Source organism: Rhodnius prolixus, unplaced genomic scaffold (assembly GCF_049639745.1).
Source record: "Rhodnius prolixus isolate KJV_2025 unplaced genomic scaffold, Rpr scaffold_2, whole genome shotgun sequence".
Lineage (NCBI taxonomy): Eukaryota > Metazoa > Arthropoda > Insecta > Hemiptera > Reduviidae > Rhodnius > Rhodnius prolixus.
Window position 1 is genome coordinate 50,253,246 of NW_027411592.1, and position 17,917 is coordinate 50,271,162.

Consider the following 17,917-nt stretch of genomic DNA (forward strand, 5'->3'; position numbering starts at 1 on the left):
ATAAATGGCTGTACTAGGGTATCTATTTGCTTCAAATTTTTGTCTCAAATCATACTCATTATGATTTTACAATTATAAAAGGGCAAAACTATCACTACTAATAGTGGAAACATCTGAAGTATGAGATCCTGAAAACGGGATATGAGGTGCAGAGAACAGAAATAACCAAGGACAATGATCGCTCTAAGACAGTACAGAACAACCAAGAATCAGCTGAAAAACTGGCTGGTGAAATCAGACCTTACGAACTAGTTCTTAAGTGACAATATTACCTTGGTAATGAATCTCACAACAAGAAGAAGTGAATGCAAATATTTAAAACTTGCTCACATTAGGCATTAAAACAATTATTCTTTCCAACCATCTTTCTGGAAGTCTTTTACAGGAGTCGCTCAGTAGAGAAGCCGATAAGCCTTTGTTTTACCCAAAGCAAACAGTTTTCTATTTTTATTTCTCTTAAGAAGACCATCAATTTATTATTTTTATAGGAAAATTGAAAGACTACAGATATTAATAATTGACTTTGGGAAATGAGCGGAAGATCGTTTATTTGAAAGTGATGAACACTGCACGGCAAATTCTTCGTCAAACTGGAAGTGATTTGTTCGCGTTCAGATAACTTTTCTTATCTTTTTGTTTTTATGCCGCTAAATATTAAATAGTAATAAGTGTTAAATATTAAATAGTAAAACTAATGTTACCGACTGTTGCCACAAGAAAAATAAGTATTTCGGTATTCAAGCGAAGAGATTACCTACCTCAGTGGTTATTGAACTGAGCACTGTACTTCCAGGCAGAGATTCCAGATTCGAGTACAGCTGCTGATGAAGATCACAGATTTTTCTTAGTCAGTTAGCCAGCTTATAGTCCCGCGAAGGACAGTGTTTTCTTCAACGATTATATCGAAAAAGGCACCAATAACCTCAGATGTTTATGTGCTTTAAATTAGATAAACAAAACTAAGAAAAAAATTAGAGAAACTATGAAAAGACATATTTAAAAAGTAGATATACTGGACAAAAATAGTTGTATTTTAAAATTATTTTCGACTAAAAGTGATTGTTAATCATGAAATAGTTTTACAATATTCACGTGTGATGAAAGTTCTTTCAGAAAGTTATTATTTATTGAAGGTGAAATTTCATCAAGCAAGATTTAATTAAAGAATTATACAGTACTACAGATATGACAGAAGTACATTATTATCATATGAAATGGTAGGCTATTGTTGCATTGAATAGTGACGAGGACGGAATGTCGAGGTGGTCCATGATGCTGCTGACTACAGCTTCTCTTCAATATTGACATCAACAGCTCTCCAGTAATCTGCTTATTGTTACCATCAATAATACTCTCGACAAGCCACACACACTGTCTGCTTTGAACGTCATCCTAGATAAACCGCATTGACCATGTGTTAATCAAGTTACTGTTTGCACCATAGTTCATAATCAGGGTTTTTTTTAACTATACAATGTTAATATTAATTAACTTATTACAAAAAAGTCACAGGGGGCCAGTCCAGGCGAATAAGGCGGATGGCCTAAAATTGGGATGTTGTACTTGGCTAGAAACATCTTGACAGATAAGGCAGTGTGAGACGTCGCGTTTTCTTGATGGAGAACCCATGACTTGTTCTACCACCAATCGGGTCGTTTTTCCTTACTCTTTCACGGAGTTGATCAAGCACCTCACGGTAGTTATGTTGATTAATTATAATCGATATTTTCATCCGTTTTGGACGTGGAAGGGCGACCCGGGCGGTTATCATCTCTCCGACGTCTTCTCGGCCATCTTGGAAACGCTTGAACCACTCAAAAATTCGCGCACGTGATTAACATTCATCGCCATAAACTTCTTTTAATAAAAAGATAAGTTTCAGTAGCGATTTTATCAACTTTCATGTGAAATTTCGCGACAATTCGTTGCTGTACATGTGTAGTATCATGTTTTCGGCAAAACGAATCTAACACCTTTTACACAAACAACGGTTCCGGTCAGACAGATTTCTCTACCAACAAGTGAGAGGCTGAAATCGAAAGAGAAGGCTTTGCGCTGCACAGCTGTCGTCTTTAGGATTTGGCGCATGCATAGTTCTTCTGTAGCAGCATCAGTCTCGTTATTTAATAGCCACACCTAGTGCAGATGGCAGAGAAAGCCCTTGGTAGCCGAGTGATTGCAGGAGCTGCTCGCAAAGCCATGGGTTTTGTGGTACTAGGCCCCAACGAATAGGTCTTGGATTTTGTTTGATTAAGGAATCCACAGTACAGAATGTTGGCTAACTTCCCTCCAAGACATCTGATCGGTAGTTGGTAGTGAATACCGACAGAAATAAAATGGGCAATTTTTTATTTTCTTCTTTTTTTTAATCTCTTGAAAAATAATTCAAAGAATAATGGAAGAAATGGTTCCAAATTATCGAAGCTACGGTTGTAGCTCTGATATTTTCTTGAGTTAATTTTACTCTTCAAAAGTCTCATAACGTGCAGTGATTTTAAATATCTAGGGTCACTTGTTACAAACAATAATGACATAACTGCAGAAATAAAGGCGAAAATAGCGGCAGGAAACAGATGCCTCTTCGCTATTCAAAAGGTTTTGCGGTTTAAGGATTTGTCCCGCAAGGCTAAGATAATAGCCTATAAAACGATAATCAGACCCATCGTCACATACGCCAGCGAAACCTGGGTGCTCAGCAAGGAAAGTGAAAAGATACTCGGGGTTTGGGAAAGAAAAATATTAAGAAAGATATTTGGCCCGAAGTGCGAGAATGGCGACTGGAAAATAAGAAAGAACCACGAATTGATGGAATAGTTTAATGGAAGAACCAGACATGGTCGCCCAAATAAAAAAGGGGAGATTGAGATGGTTGGGACACGTGGAGAGGATGCCTGAGGGAAGGGTGCCCCGAAAACTATTAAATGAAAACCCAGGAGGCAGAAGAATTCGAGGGTGCCCTAGACTTAGATGGCTAGATGATGTGGAGGAAGACCTTCGTCGGGCTGGAGTTAGAAGATGGCGCCTTAAGGCCGCAGACCGGAGCGGATGGGGGCAGCTTGTTGAGGAGGTCCAGGTCCTACTCTAAGGACTATTGCACCAAATAGTAAGTAAGTAAAAGTCTCATAACCCAAATAGGGTTTTGTTCTTTACTTAGCTGTTACTCTCAAATTGGAGAACTAACTATATTTGCAACATTCTGAAGAATTGTTGAGCCCACTGCTTGGTGATCTTTGAAGTTTCCAAATTTCTTTTGAGCCGATTCCTGTATAGCTTGTCCTCATGAAATATTAGCATTAGTTAGCTCCTCTATAATTTGATCATGTTAGCTCCAATGGGTTTTCTTTAGGGAAAATCGCAAACTAAATAGAATTTAACCCAAATTGACACCACTTTAAATGTTATCTTTTTAAAGATTATACAACTGCTCTGTAAATAGCTTTTGTTATAGGCAATAGATTTGGAAAATGATACATATCAACTTATTCTCACCTCCTCTTTGAAATTACATAACCAAACTTTGTATGCACATCAATCGTATTTTGTTCTTTAGATAAAATGATCAGTGGTGTACATTTATGAATACTCACGTTCACATATTTAGGTAGTATTACTTGAATGCTAAGGTATTCATGTTGAGAGCCACTTAGCATAACCTCTACCACTGATCTGAATCATACCAATCAGGGCTACCTATTCACTGAACGCATAGTTTACACTCCAGGCTAGGTGACTTGGCACCAAATCTCTCCAGTACACATTAACAATGCCTTAACTATCTTTCGAAAGTACTGTAAGGTTTTCTTCCTACTGGATCAAATAATTATTTATTTATCAATAATAAAAACATATTTAACATCTGCTTGGAATATTTCCTGAAATTATGAAATGTAATGCACACATTAGTTTTTTTGTTAAAATAATTTCAAATCTTGTAATTATTTACTTGTCTTCTGTTGATATAATTATTACTCCAATTATTTATTAATAAAGCAATAATCTCTGTTGGTTTTATGCAAAGTCACTTCAAAATTAGTGAACAATTCAGCTGCTAACAATAGTTGATTTGTCGACATTTTTTTATTTATGATTGAATCTTTATGAATATGAGAACAAACTTTTTCTTCATACATTGTTTGGATGAATGAGAGCACTTGATCGCATTTAATCTGCTTGTCAGAGATTTTAAAAGAAAAGTAGAAAAACTAAAGTTAGACAGTACTTAAACTAAGATAATATATGTTTGCTAGACATTTTAGATTTCTGAATGGTAGGGTTAGAATTTATCTTCTGTTCTATTCTAAAATAGAAGTCTTGCCGTACAAAGGACACTTATATTGGCAGTGGAAGTCTGAAATTCGAAGAGTGAGAGCTCTAAAGAAAAAGAAAAATATAGAGGTTACTAGAAAAGTTCAAACAGTAGGGTGCAACCGTAGTGCTGGAATAGGTTTTCAGATATTGCGGAATATCCGAAAACGAACAAGCTGAGTATGGCGCCACCTCAGAACAAAATCACTGAGTGCCAAAAAGACTTATTTGTTGAGCTTATTTAGGACAATCTCCCTGCCAAAAATACTGAAAGAATAACAGATCGTTGATGTTTCAAGAATAGAATACCAAAGCTCCCCGTGATATTTGTCAGTAAGTTCTGAGGAATGTCTGGGCAGTAGTGGTATTAACTCCATAGCCAAGCTGTTCTGTTAAGTACATTTTAAAAGAAATGTTACATTTGTCTGTAAAACTCCGAGTGTAACTTGTAAAAGTGTAAATCTTAGATTAAGTTAGCTTATTCTTTGTGATAGAATAAATATGTTGAACTACGATTATTTTGTTGGAGAAATTTATAGAATGGAGTTACTCAATAAGTATATTTAGCCTTAATCAACTACATAGTTGCCTTATTTCAATAATTCGTATAACTTTAGGTAATCCTAACATAATGTTTACCAAATTTTCTTATAATTGAACATCTTGATTAAACACTCACTTTACTGTCACTAAGAATTATGAGGTCTGTAGATAATTTATTACTAATTGACGGATACCTAATTTCTCATATTTTAAATTTTTACCAGATAATATTTTATAGTGAAATGTGGTAATGAAAAGGGGTAAAAAAATGTAAAATTTCTGAGTTCTCTTCCATTGCCAGCTAAATGGAATATTCTTATTTAGTATCCTTTAGTATCCATTGGTAGTAAGAAAGGGATTTTGAATTGTCTATTTGATTAATATGCAGCAAGAAATTCAGCGTTCATCTAAATAATTCGAAGTATAATTGATGAAAATTTTCAACTTACTGCTTAAAAGAATTAAGATGGAGTTATTTCAAATTTTGAAAATTACGACACATGTTTAATTTCAAGTTTTTTAATTGATACTATCTCTTAAAATATCAGGTAAAATGCAAATTAATTAAAAATTTAATAGGAGGAAAAAATAAATGCCAGTTTCTTCAGTCATGGTAAACATTATTATGCCGAGCTTTCGACCTAGGGACTAGGTCATCTTCAGGGCTAATTTACAATGTACTGTTTTAAATCATTAGTGGGTTGGTGTGTTTTCTGTCGTGTTTTCTTTGCATTGTTCAGTAAATTACGTATCCCGTACAAATGACTATGGCCCTGACAACATTCCTGTTAAATTAATTAAAGCCTGCCTCCCAGCGATATTGCCAGTCCTTTACCATATTTATAATTTCTCCCTTCAGAATTCTATTTTCCCATCCTGCTGGAAAACAGCCCTAGTCCGTCCTCTAAATAAAATCTCAAATCCCACCTCTCCTATTGATTTTCGTCCCATCTCTATTTTATCAAATTTCTCCAAACCCTTTGAACGTTTAGTGCAATCCCAGCTTTCTAATTACCTCGAACAAAACAATCTCCTTAATCCACTCCAATCTGGCTTTCGTCCTTCTTATTCCACTCATTCTGCACTCTTGAAAATTACCCATGACTTGCAGACGGCTATTGACGACCAAAAACTTACCATCCTTATACTCCTAGACTTCTCCAAAGCCTTTGATACCGTTGACCATCATATCCTGCTATCTAAACTACAATCCCTCTCTTTTTCCAATAGCACCCTCCGTTGGTTCCAATCCTTCCTGTCTAATCGTTCCCAATTCGTTGTCACTCCCGATAGTAATCCTTCTTCACTTCTTCCTTTGTCACGCGGTGTACCTCAAGGTTCTTCCCTATCTCCCACCCTCTTCTCAATTTACATCAATGACCTTCCTCTTTCCATCTCTCATTCCCAGTATCACCTCTATGCTGATGATTTTCAGATTTACATATCCTTTTCCCCGTCGGATTTGTTTGAAGCTGTATTTAAACTTCAAGAAGACCTCAATAACATCTCAGCATGGGCCACGAACAATAAGCTTACCCTGAATGTAGAAAAGACCAAAGCTATAGTTATTGGCTCCAACCCACTCCTTAAATCATTGGCTCCTCTTCCTAATCTTTTCCTTTACAATACCCCAATAAAATATTGTTCCTCTGTGAAAAACCTTGGTATCACTTTCGATCAAAACCTATCCTGGAAAAACCATGTTTCCCAAATCTCTCGCCGTTCCATCCATATCCTTAAGCAGTTTAATAGTTCCCGTCACCTTTTTCCAATTAAGACCCGGCAACTCCTAGTTTCCTCTCTTATATTCCCCCATTTCGACTATGGTTGTTTAGTGTATGGCGGTCTATCTGGTGATATTGAAGCTAAGCTTAAGCGCCTCATGAACTGCTTCATAAGATTTATTTTCAGCATTTCCAGAGACTCTCGCATTTCGCACTGCTACGATGAGTTGAAGTGGCTTTTTCCTGTCTATCGCCGCCAATATTTTTTGGCTTCTTTCCTTTTTCAAGTCATCCAGTCTCAAAGGCCTTCCTATATTTTTCAACTCCTTAAGTTTAAATCCTCCATCCATTCCCGTAACACTAGATCTCGCTCATCTGATCTTTATATTCCCTCTCACCGTACCTCATCCTTTGACAAGTCCTTCCTCATACGTGCTACCTCTCTATGGAACTCCTTGCCTTCATCTGTCCGCCATGCTCCTACCCTATCCATCTTTAAATCCCGTCTATTCAGTTATCTCCTTTCTATTCAGCTTCCTCCGAAATTCTAATTGTTTTAATTCATTTCCTTAATTTCTGCTGTTTTATTATTTTATTTTTACTTTCATTTTCACTTTTGTAAATATTTATTTATTTATTTAATTTCTGTATAATCACAGGCCAAACTATTAAGGCCTCTATTTGTACCTGTATTTATTCTTAGGGGACAATTGTCCCAGAATAATAAATTTCTTTTCTATTCTATTCTATTCTATTCTATTCTATTTTAGACTTAACTGAGAAAACAGCGTAATGTACACTTCTCGGCAATTTTGTTTTTTGCTCCTTAAAGTGTGCTCCCCCTCGAAAATTGTTAGCCTTATCTACTATATCCTCACTAAAGCTATGGATTAACTAACCTCAAAGAGTGGCAACTTCTATTTGTTGCCAAACACAGATAATAGAACTTAAGGGGTTATGTTAATTTGAGAATTGCAGTTAGAGAATGCCGCGGTGTGTTCTTATCATATTTTTAAAAAATTAAATGTTATTGCCCTTTTCTCTGAATTTTTCTATAACTATCTTTGTGGTGTTTAAACGAAATTTAAACTTAATTTTGCCTTTTGCAAGTCTGAAGATGTCACACAATGTTTCTAACTCAAATCTAAACCGAAGAAAAGAAAAGCGAAGTCAAATTAAAAAGAAAGGATTCATGGCAAAACCAAAGGTGAGATTTTAATACCAATCTTTGTCTGCTTTTTACAAAAAGTACTCGAAATCTTCTAAGAAATTCACATTATTAATATGTCAAATACCATTTGCATTGCAAGGAACAATAAAATCTAAATATGTGAATTAGATTATGGTGAAGAATTGTGGACAGTATTTTTTTTTGTAAAAGTATGAAGGACCACCCAAACTGCATATGGTGTGCGTAGGGTCATGCATCAGGTAGGCAGCCAGAGCTTAACTGCAAACAGTTCGCTACTTCATGTCAGCTTCATTGTCCATCTAATCTCCTCTACTTCCCTCTTCTCTTTCACTAACCATCTTTTTCTCTTGTTTATTGTAAGAAAAAAGAAGCAATTTTCTTGTTTACGAACAAAATTACATGTTACACATGGTTTAGTAACCCAATTGCACCTTGTTCATCATTGCTTTTACAAATAAATTCTTGACCAGATAGACCACTTTTATGTACGGTTAAAAGGATAATTTAATTTCTTTTTCACATGATTCTTTTCTCATTTCAACTATTTTTTTACACCTGTGAAAGAAAGATTGCATGGTGTCAACTATTCACCGTCGAGTTTATCCAATACATGATTTGAAGTCGTAGCTGAAGCACATTAGTGTGGATCTCTTATCACGTAAATCGTTATGAATTTTATGATAAGGAAGAAATACTTGTTCTTCTTCGGTTCTTGATCCTCCTTAGTCAAGGGTGGCCAGCTATCTCTGTCTCACCAGCGCCCACGTTATGTCGTCTTCATTGAGCTGCTTATACTTGATCAATGTTTTCAAACGTCCTTAAGTTTCTTTACGTTACGTTGACGCGGTAAGTATAGTCAAAATTTCTACAATAAACCGATGAAAAAAAGTCTAAAACCGGTCAGGAATTCAAGAAATATGAGTGTTATGATGGTTAAAAATCAAAGATATTATCCAGCATTGCCAACCTAACCACATTTTCAACTTAATGGAGTTATTTAAACATGGCTCCTTTCTTAATTTTTTTTGTTTTTAAATCATGTAATTCCTAGTTCTTTTTTTTTTGTTATCTTGGAATGATGGAGGTAATAAATAAGATGAAAAGTAAAATACTGTGTGGACAGATGTCATACGGTCCACTAAACCCTGCACAGGTCCTGCAAGGATGGTATGCATGTGTACCTGCCAACGAGCTTACCTCCACTTGTCAATATTGCTCCTACCATTGTTCCACTTCCTTCAGCAAGACACCACATCCCTTCCTACTCAATAGTTAGGAAATTAACCGCCTTGTCATTCCAGTCATCCTTAGTACCAGACCAGTCAATCAAATAACCATGGTGTTCCGTTTATGAAGAGTTATATGTACCCTTATTTCTTTATAGCCCTCTTGCGCTTTTATTTTCTTGGTGAACAATTTTTTCATATTCTCTTTCTTATTGTTTTTTTCATATTCGTTTTTCATAAAGTGCAAGCGATATGTTGGTTATATTCTCAGTTAGGGAGGAAGTACTTATCGTGGTTTCGGAATATTATTATTTCTTCAAGTTAAACGGAACACTGAATCGTATAAAATTATTGCATTTACTATGTTGTGCATATTTATGTACACAATATATAAGCATTGGTTTAAACAATGGCTCACTCTTACTAGGTGTACCAATACGATTTTCACTTCTCTTTGGTTGACCCTCCTGATTGCCCCAAAACATCTTCTGCAACTTCCAGATGTCATTAATAAGTCTCATCTGGTGGAGTATGTGAATCGTGCAGTAGTATCCGGACGGTTTTTTTGTTGTATACAGTTTTGATTTCGGAGTATCGGGTGAAAAGGTTACGGTCTCCTTCTCCGAGAATCTAAACTACTCTCTGAACTTTTACTGGCTATTTAAGCTGAGCGAAGAGCTATTGTATTTGGAACTGTAGACTTTGGCTTGGGAGAGATCTCCCGATGTTGAAATGTGTTCTCTTTGTATATTTCAATACCCGCGAAGAGCTATACCATTTTCTGGGCGAATGTCCTCTATTGGCAGAATTTCAGTTCCTTTATTTCGGTAAGCGAAATCTTGCAAGGCGTGAAATTATTGCTTTTTTTATCCGAACAAGTAAATTCTCGCCCACTGATAAGCTTATGCTCGACATGCTTGGAGAGTTAGGTACATCAGGATTACAGATTCATCTTAGAAAATTTATGTTTAAATATCATCTACTACTGGTTCTTACCAATCTTTTCATCTACCATTGGTTCTTAAATACATTTCTCATGTTGATTTTATTTTTCTATTTTTATGATCTGAAATCTGTTTTGTGTAGGGTGTAGGTCTTAAAAACCTGCCTTGTCTTGAGAACTCACTGAACAATCTTTAACAAAAACTTACAGTTTAAAATGTTAAGTATAAGGGTTGATTAAACGCCAAAAGGTACACAAATCAGCAAGCACCCAAAATTTCATTAATTCCTCATTAATATTTAAGTAATTTTACTGCATTAATATTCATTAATATTTTTTAGAATTTATTAGATGTCACAGACCCTTATGCTGGCCATTTTCGTCTACAAAATATTTGTTCAAGTAGTACTGTAGATTGACTGTAATATCTAGTTATTTATAATAATCAAACTATTAAATACAGGTTAAAAAGAAAAACGTTATAAAAAATAAAAAAAAATTATGAGGCTAAAAAATTCAAAACTTTTTTTTATAAAAAAAAATGTAATATGTAAAATAAAGTAAATAAGATATGTATATTTTTAGGACAGCTAATTATTCCAGTATTTTACTATAAGTAAAATTAAATTAAAATAGAGAAATCAATAATTGTTGTTGAATAATCTACTTGTTATAACTGTGTGTTATTTGTGCTCTCGAATATTTTGGTAAGACGAATTCAAGACAGTAGCCTACTCTAACTTTGTCTTTTTCTACTTTAACATGCATGTACATATGTGTGATTTATCATAATTATAACAAAAAAATATTATAAATGAAGTGGCCAGCATAAGGGTCTGTGACATCTAATAAATTCTAAAAAATATTAATGAATATTAATGCAGTAAAATTACTTAAATATTAATGAGGAATTAATGAAATTTTGGGTGCTTGCTGATTTGTGTACCTTTTGGCGTTTAATCAACCCTTATACTTAACATTTTAAACTGTAAGTTTTTGTTAAAGAGATTTTTGTACCTTTTGGATAGATTTTCCTTTTTGTCTATTTTACAAAGTTACATATCTGCTTTACAGATTTTTTTAAATTTGGAATAAGCAATTCTATCATTATAACCTGATAAGATGGTAAGTCGGAACCGTAACTACCACTAGAGAGATCTTTTTAAAGAATGATTATCGTTAAGGTCCCCCAAACCATCCTCAGTAACAACTTTTCTTGAAAAAGCGTTTTGAATAACATAGGAAGGTATTTGTGCGTGAATAGCAAAATTAAACTGCGATTTCATTACTTCCTTTTAAGAGGAGTAAGAAAAATAAACTGCGATTGCAGAACTTCTAGGCAAAGAGGCAAAGATTTTTTAATCGAACGACAATTCATTGATTTAAATCGGTTCACTCATTGATAATTTAAACGATTGCAGTACTTCCTCTTAGTAGGTGCAAGAGCATCAGCAATGTAGAGGAGCTTTAACCACTTATTCGAGCTGAATTTTATCAAAATCGGACTAAGCGTTTTAGAAATATTGGTAATAATAGTTTTAGAAAGGGCCTTATTTGGGTGGGGCAAACTCCCCTCCTTATGAGGCACGGCGTCGAGACTTTTAAAGTGCAAATCTGTACAAAATTTCGATTCGAATGACATTTCATTCATGAAAATCGGTTCACGTGTCGATAATTTGAAACGATTCCTATACTTCCCCTTAACAAGTGTAAGAGCTGATCGCCGCTTTAATGTTACGTAGGGGAGCCCTAACCCTATCATCCTACCAAATTTTATCAAAATCGGGCCAAGATTTACAGAGTAATTAGTAATAATAATTTTGGAGGGGGCCTTACATAAAGGGGGCTAACTCCTCTCCCATACGATGTACAGGGTCGAGACCCCCAAAAGGCACATCTACATAAAATTCCGAATCGAATGACACCTCATTCATGAAAATCGGTTCACGCGTTTAGGCGCTACGTTGTTTACAAAAAAGGTAACAACAAGAACAACAAGAACAACAAGAAGAAGAAGAACAAAAACAAGAACATTTTTTGAAAAAGCGGTTTTTGCTCATTTTCGGCAACTTTTTTCTCGAAACCTATTAGATCTGGGTGGTTGCAAAAAAATTACAGTTATGAAGGAGGGTTTGGAGTAAGATTTAAAGAAAATTTGGGAATTTTATCTTTTATAGAAAAATAGAAAAAAATTGTCAAAGTTGGGTGTTTTTCAACGTTACGCTTTTTCGTGCAGTTTTTGATGGTCAACCCTTATACAACTGTCCTACCGGACAGTTTTAATCATGTAAAGTTGCATAAGATTTTTTTATTTTTTGTAACTTAAGAATTTGAAACGAAAATAAAATGTGTAAGTAAATAATTCAATTAATTATTTTAAAGGAATCCAAAAATATATTATCCGCAGCACATTATTTACACAAGACTAACAATTATAAAAAAGATGCTGTCAGGTATCTACTGCTGTTTATGTAAAAGCTGGTTGGCGAACATATCCCAAGCTTGTCATCTTGTCTTTCTAGCTTTCTCCATTCATCAACATTTACCATCATCCCTAGCATAATATTTGTCTTGGTACTTCTTCGCCAGGTTATATTCTTTTCTGGTCTCTACAAACCAGGACCCGAAATCAATGTTGCCCGTCAATTCATTCATTCATTCACCAAACTAAGCTAAAGAATAACAAGCGCACAGAGGCAACTCCCAGCTGATCCAACACCTACGGCAGACATTTCAAGTTTTAACACCTTCTCGGTCTAACTAAATAATAAACTTAAGGGTGGACGTATCTCCTAGATGTTTATTTAATAACAGTGTTCACTCTCTGTTCAACACATTCTAGCCGAAAGAAAACCATTTCCATCACCTATATTGCTTCTTTTTCTGACCATTTGCTTCTAATAACATTGTTTACTTTTTGAGGTTACCTTTCTTTTTATATATATATCTGATTTCAGTAAATGGCGATATCAACGAAGACAATTCCTACATACAATTTGATTTTGATACGTATATTTTGCACTTCTTTTTTACAATTTCAAATTACATGAACATCCCTTTTGCAATAACTATCCCCTACGATGCAAGGGTATAAGAAAAGACTACCTCTATTTGTAGTACTTTATTAAATATTAAAAATCTTGCGTTTACTCTTATACGATATTGTCTTACTAAATTCTCTCGGTTTAAATACTTTAATTTCCCTCAAACTATCAATTTTAGATGCATATTTAATTCGTATTAAAATTATACCGTTTTTATTACCATATTGTACACTGAGAGCCTCTTTAATATAAGAGGAGCGTACCCGCACATTCCTCTGGAACTACCATAAAACTAATGCCCCAAGAAATATGAATACAATATAATAAGATACAGATCTATGTACATGCATATTACAGAAAATCGCAAAGGCAATATTTGAAAAATTGTATTACGTTAGATTTTTCCATTTTAGTTGGTTTTCCCCAATCTTCAACTTTCCGTGGCCACCCTTTGAATCTTCTACTATTCAAAGTTGATCATACTTCAGGGCAAGGTCATCTCTTTGCAGCTTATAGCCTCTTCTTCTTTCCTGCAACCCAGTGTTGAGGGTCTTGTTCTCCTAGTATACATAAATTGTGTATAAATCTTAGTCCCCCTATCAAAGATTGCCTCCCAAGAAGCAGGCATTTGCCGACTAAAAGGACGGTTAAAAAAAACTTACCTGTAACCAAGATATTTGTGAATTTCCATTGATGCAAAGAAAAATTCATGTAAAAACTATCTTTCTTTAGTTTACAAAATTGATTCATTTCTTGTTAAGTTAATTTTACTGTTGAGTTCGAAACCAGTTTTAGTTGCCAGCTGTAAAATTCTATGGAATAGAATTGTTTCTTAATAGTAAGTCAACCCTCAATAAATAGCAACTGAATGGATAGGCCAAGTTATGTAAACAGAGGTGGTTGGCTTGCTACTTTCCTCAGGCAATATTGGCTTACCGATGGATTAGCAAGGGTGAAACTCTGAACAAAAGACCTGAAGCACGAGGGCAAATATCTCAATAAAGCTAGCAGCAGTAACATGCACTACTCACTAAAATAGCTAAATGTATTTTTATATTTGTTTGCTTTAAATTTCATTGTAACTATTTTTCTAAAATAATATTTACCTATCAACAATAATGTTTTATATTTTAATATATACATTAAATCAATAAAAAGAAGAATCTTTATAATAGCTAAAAAAGAAAACACCCGTCCGCCGGTAATTCCTTATTGACTTACTTAAAACCAATCACATCCACTCTAAAGACTTCATTGCGCGCAAAACCTGGACATTGCCACACATTCTGTTCGCACCTAAATCTTACTCAGTTGTCATTGGGACTGTCGAATCACTTTTAAGTAGAACCAGTGTTAAGTTAGGAGAGCGTGTCCGGTAATCAACGTCATTTCCTGTTTTTTTCCTTATTAATTTTTATGTGTAACTAATATCGTATTAATTTGTCATATTTTATATTAATAATAAATTTGACATTCAGCGTTATACCCTAGTCACTGTGGAGGCCAATTTCTGATTCATCTCAGAATCAAGATGAACTTCTAAAACATCCAGAATATCTTAAAATATATTCAATATTTTTAATAAATTAATCACATTTTTATTTTCCAAAATTAAATATGACCATTCTAAGTGTAACAAAGGAAAGAGCTAGTAATGTCCTTAGTTTGTTATTTCATATTACAGTACAAGCTCGATTAACCTCCGGCTATACCCACCCGGGAAAACTGAAATCCCGGTTAAACCGAATACAGCGTATAATGCCGGCAATTTTCCATAAAATATATTACACCGTGAAGTTGAAAATCAACCATATACGATACGTAAATCCCATCATGGTCTTTTGTAAGACCGTGGTAAATTCCAAGAAATTCAGTACTAATTGCACTATACAGGGTGTCCCAAGCTTTATGGATAACGACTTTTTCTCGGAAACTAAGATAGCTAGAAAAAAACTAAAAAATACGTGTTCCCTTAGTTTTTTGTTAGGAATCCAAATTTACTTTGCAAATTTTGTTCGGTGCTTCCAGAAGCGAGATACAGGCACCAACTCCATTTTTTCAAATGGGAAGGTGCTGTTTTTATTTCAGAGATGGATTCCTCTATTTTTTTTAAAGAAAAATTTACTTGAACGGTTTTTTTCTGTAAGCGATATTTTAGAAGTTATGAATGAAAACATGATTCTTATAAGAAAATATGTCAAAATGATAATATTATAACGGTTTTTTGATTGTATAAGAAGAAAAGTACTATTTTATTATAAATTTTACTCCTCATTAATATTGCAGATCATGCTCGAACTGGCCTCCACCATTAGAGATACATAGACATGCTCTTTCCTGCCAATTGCCCTTACTGCCAAAGAAATAGATTCGAATTTAACCAAGTTACAGGCATCTATTATTCTTTGCTTTAGTTCATCTACAGATGCAATCCTGGCTTGATTCTGATGCACCTAGATTTAGTAATGCTTTTAGATAAGCAGAAATAAGGAAAGAAAGAAAAAAGTTATGAATAATCACCTTGTTTTTCAGGTATCCCCAAAGGAAATAGTCCATAGGTGTCAAATCCGGTGAACGAGGTGGCCATTGAATTGCCCCCCCCGTGTCGATATAACACGCCCATCAAATTGCCTATCGAGATATCTCTTTACATGCCTGATGGTGTTATATCGACACGGGGGGCGATTCAGTGGCCATACTCGAAAAACAAGGTGATTATTCATAACTTTTTCTTTCTTTCCTTATTTCTGCTTATCTAAAAGCTTTACTAAATCTAGGTGCATCAGAATCAAGCCAGGATTGCATCTGTAGATGAACTAAAGCAAAGAATAATAGATGTCTGTAACTCGGTTAAAATCGAATCTATTTCTTTGGCAGTAAGGGCAATTGGCAGGAAAGAGCATGTCTATGCATCTCTAATGGTGGAGGCCATTTCGAGCATGATCTGTAATATTAATGAGGAGTAAAATTTATAATAAAATAGTACTTTCCTTCTTATTCAATCAAAAAACCGTTATAATATTATCATTTTGACATTTCTTATAAGAATCATGTTTTCATTCCTAACTTCTAAAATATCGCTCACAAAAAAAAACCGTTCAAGTAAATTTTTCTTTAAAAAAATAGAGGAATCTATTTCTGAAATAAAAACCGCACCTTTCCATTTGAAAAAATGAAGTTGGTGCCTGTATCTCGCATCTGGAAGCACCGAAAAAAAAATATAAAGTAAATTTGGATTCCTAACAAAAAACTAAGGGAAAACGTATTTTTTAGTTTTTTTCTAGCTACCTTAGTTTCCGAGAAAAAGTCGTTATCCATATAGCTTGGGACAAACCTGTATTTTGGGTTTTTACATACATACATAATGACCCTTCAAGAAAATCAGGTATAAAAGAGTTGCTGCCACGCCTACAATTATATTACATCGGAAGACAAAAAATTTTCCTGTCGCTACCGAAAATTAACTTTTATTTCGGCACAAATCCAGGTGTTCTTATGATGACTCAACATGATCCTGGTTAATCCGAATCCCGGTTAACTGAAGGCCGGTTAATCGAGATTGTACTGTATTTTGAATAATTTCAGCTTCATTTCAAAGATTTATGTTCGTACTTAGTGTGAGGAAAGTGTGAAGCTAGCAGCAAAAAGTGAACTAAAAAAATAAATTAAGAAATCCAATTGTTTTAAAGGGAAATTCAATATTTGTGATATTAGACTTCTGCAGTGTTTGGACCTAATGATTTTCCTCAATGAACTCAAAAGATTCTCACACGTCTACGCAATATATTCCTAATAGTTGCATCATTGCACTAGAATAGTTTACTTCTAAAGAAGAATGATAGTTTACGACCAAATTTGGGATGACATTTTTTTTGTAACTAGGAATACAAAGGAGAAAAAGGGGAATAAAAAAAGATTGAAAAAGTAAACTAAGTGAAAGACCCATCAAGAAGGAGGAATAGTAGAAGAAGGACCGCCTTTAGAGTGGGTGGCAATGGTATTGCATGTGGGTGTAGAGTTGTGCATCAGTGGATGTGCATACACGTGTGATGTTCTGCAGCTGGTGCATAACACTGTGTGTGTGTTCTGTTACTGGCTAAGATGCACCCACATTCACAAAGAGATTGTCTGCGCACACATTCTAACACTATCTTGTATAAATAACATTGAAAATTGTACCACGAACAAAAAAAAAAGCATCGCATTGTTATACACTTATACTGGAACAAAGTTTCGGATTATCTTGGAATTTGCTTGGTTACCTTGTAACCGTACGTAAGAACAAACACAAGCACATTTATAGTTGTCAACAATCAAAAAATCAGTTTATTATCGAAAAAAGTATGTCCTTCATTTATAGGGTGGTTTAAGATAACGCTGGTCTTGCCGTAAACAAATGGTAATGCTTATTCAGCTCCAACAATGAGATGGTTAGAGAAACAAAAAATGAACACTTCATTAATCATTAAACTTTGCATTTTCAGTTTTGAAATCATCGAATTAATTTCCTCCCTGAAATTGACTATGACACGATAAACGCCAGACTTGGGTGAAGCACGAAGAGTTGGTATCTCCTAATATTGGCCTGATTGTGGAAGACTACAAACCCTAAAAGGCATAAATTTCAATTGTTGGCTCTTTTTAATGTGGCAGAAACAAGTGCAATTAATTTAAGCACCATTTATAAAGACTTTTATTAAGTACTTATTTTATTAAGAATCGATTAAATTTATTCAAATTTAGGCATTCAAGACGCCAGTTCCTCATTAATAGGGAAATTAATTTTATTACATGTTTAAATTTTAATTACAATTACTATTTTGGTGGGATATACATTATTATCAGTATTAATAAACAAATTATATCTCCTATAAGGTCAAACCATTCAATTAGTTTGAACCATAGAACCGGTCATTACTCCTTTATTAATTATTGCTTTA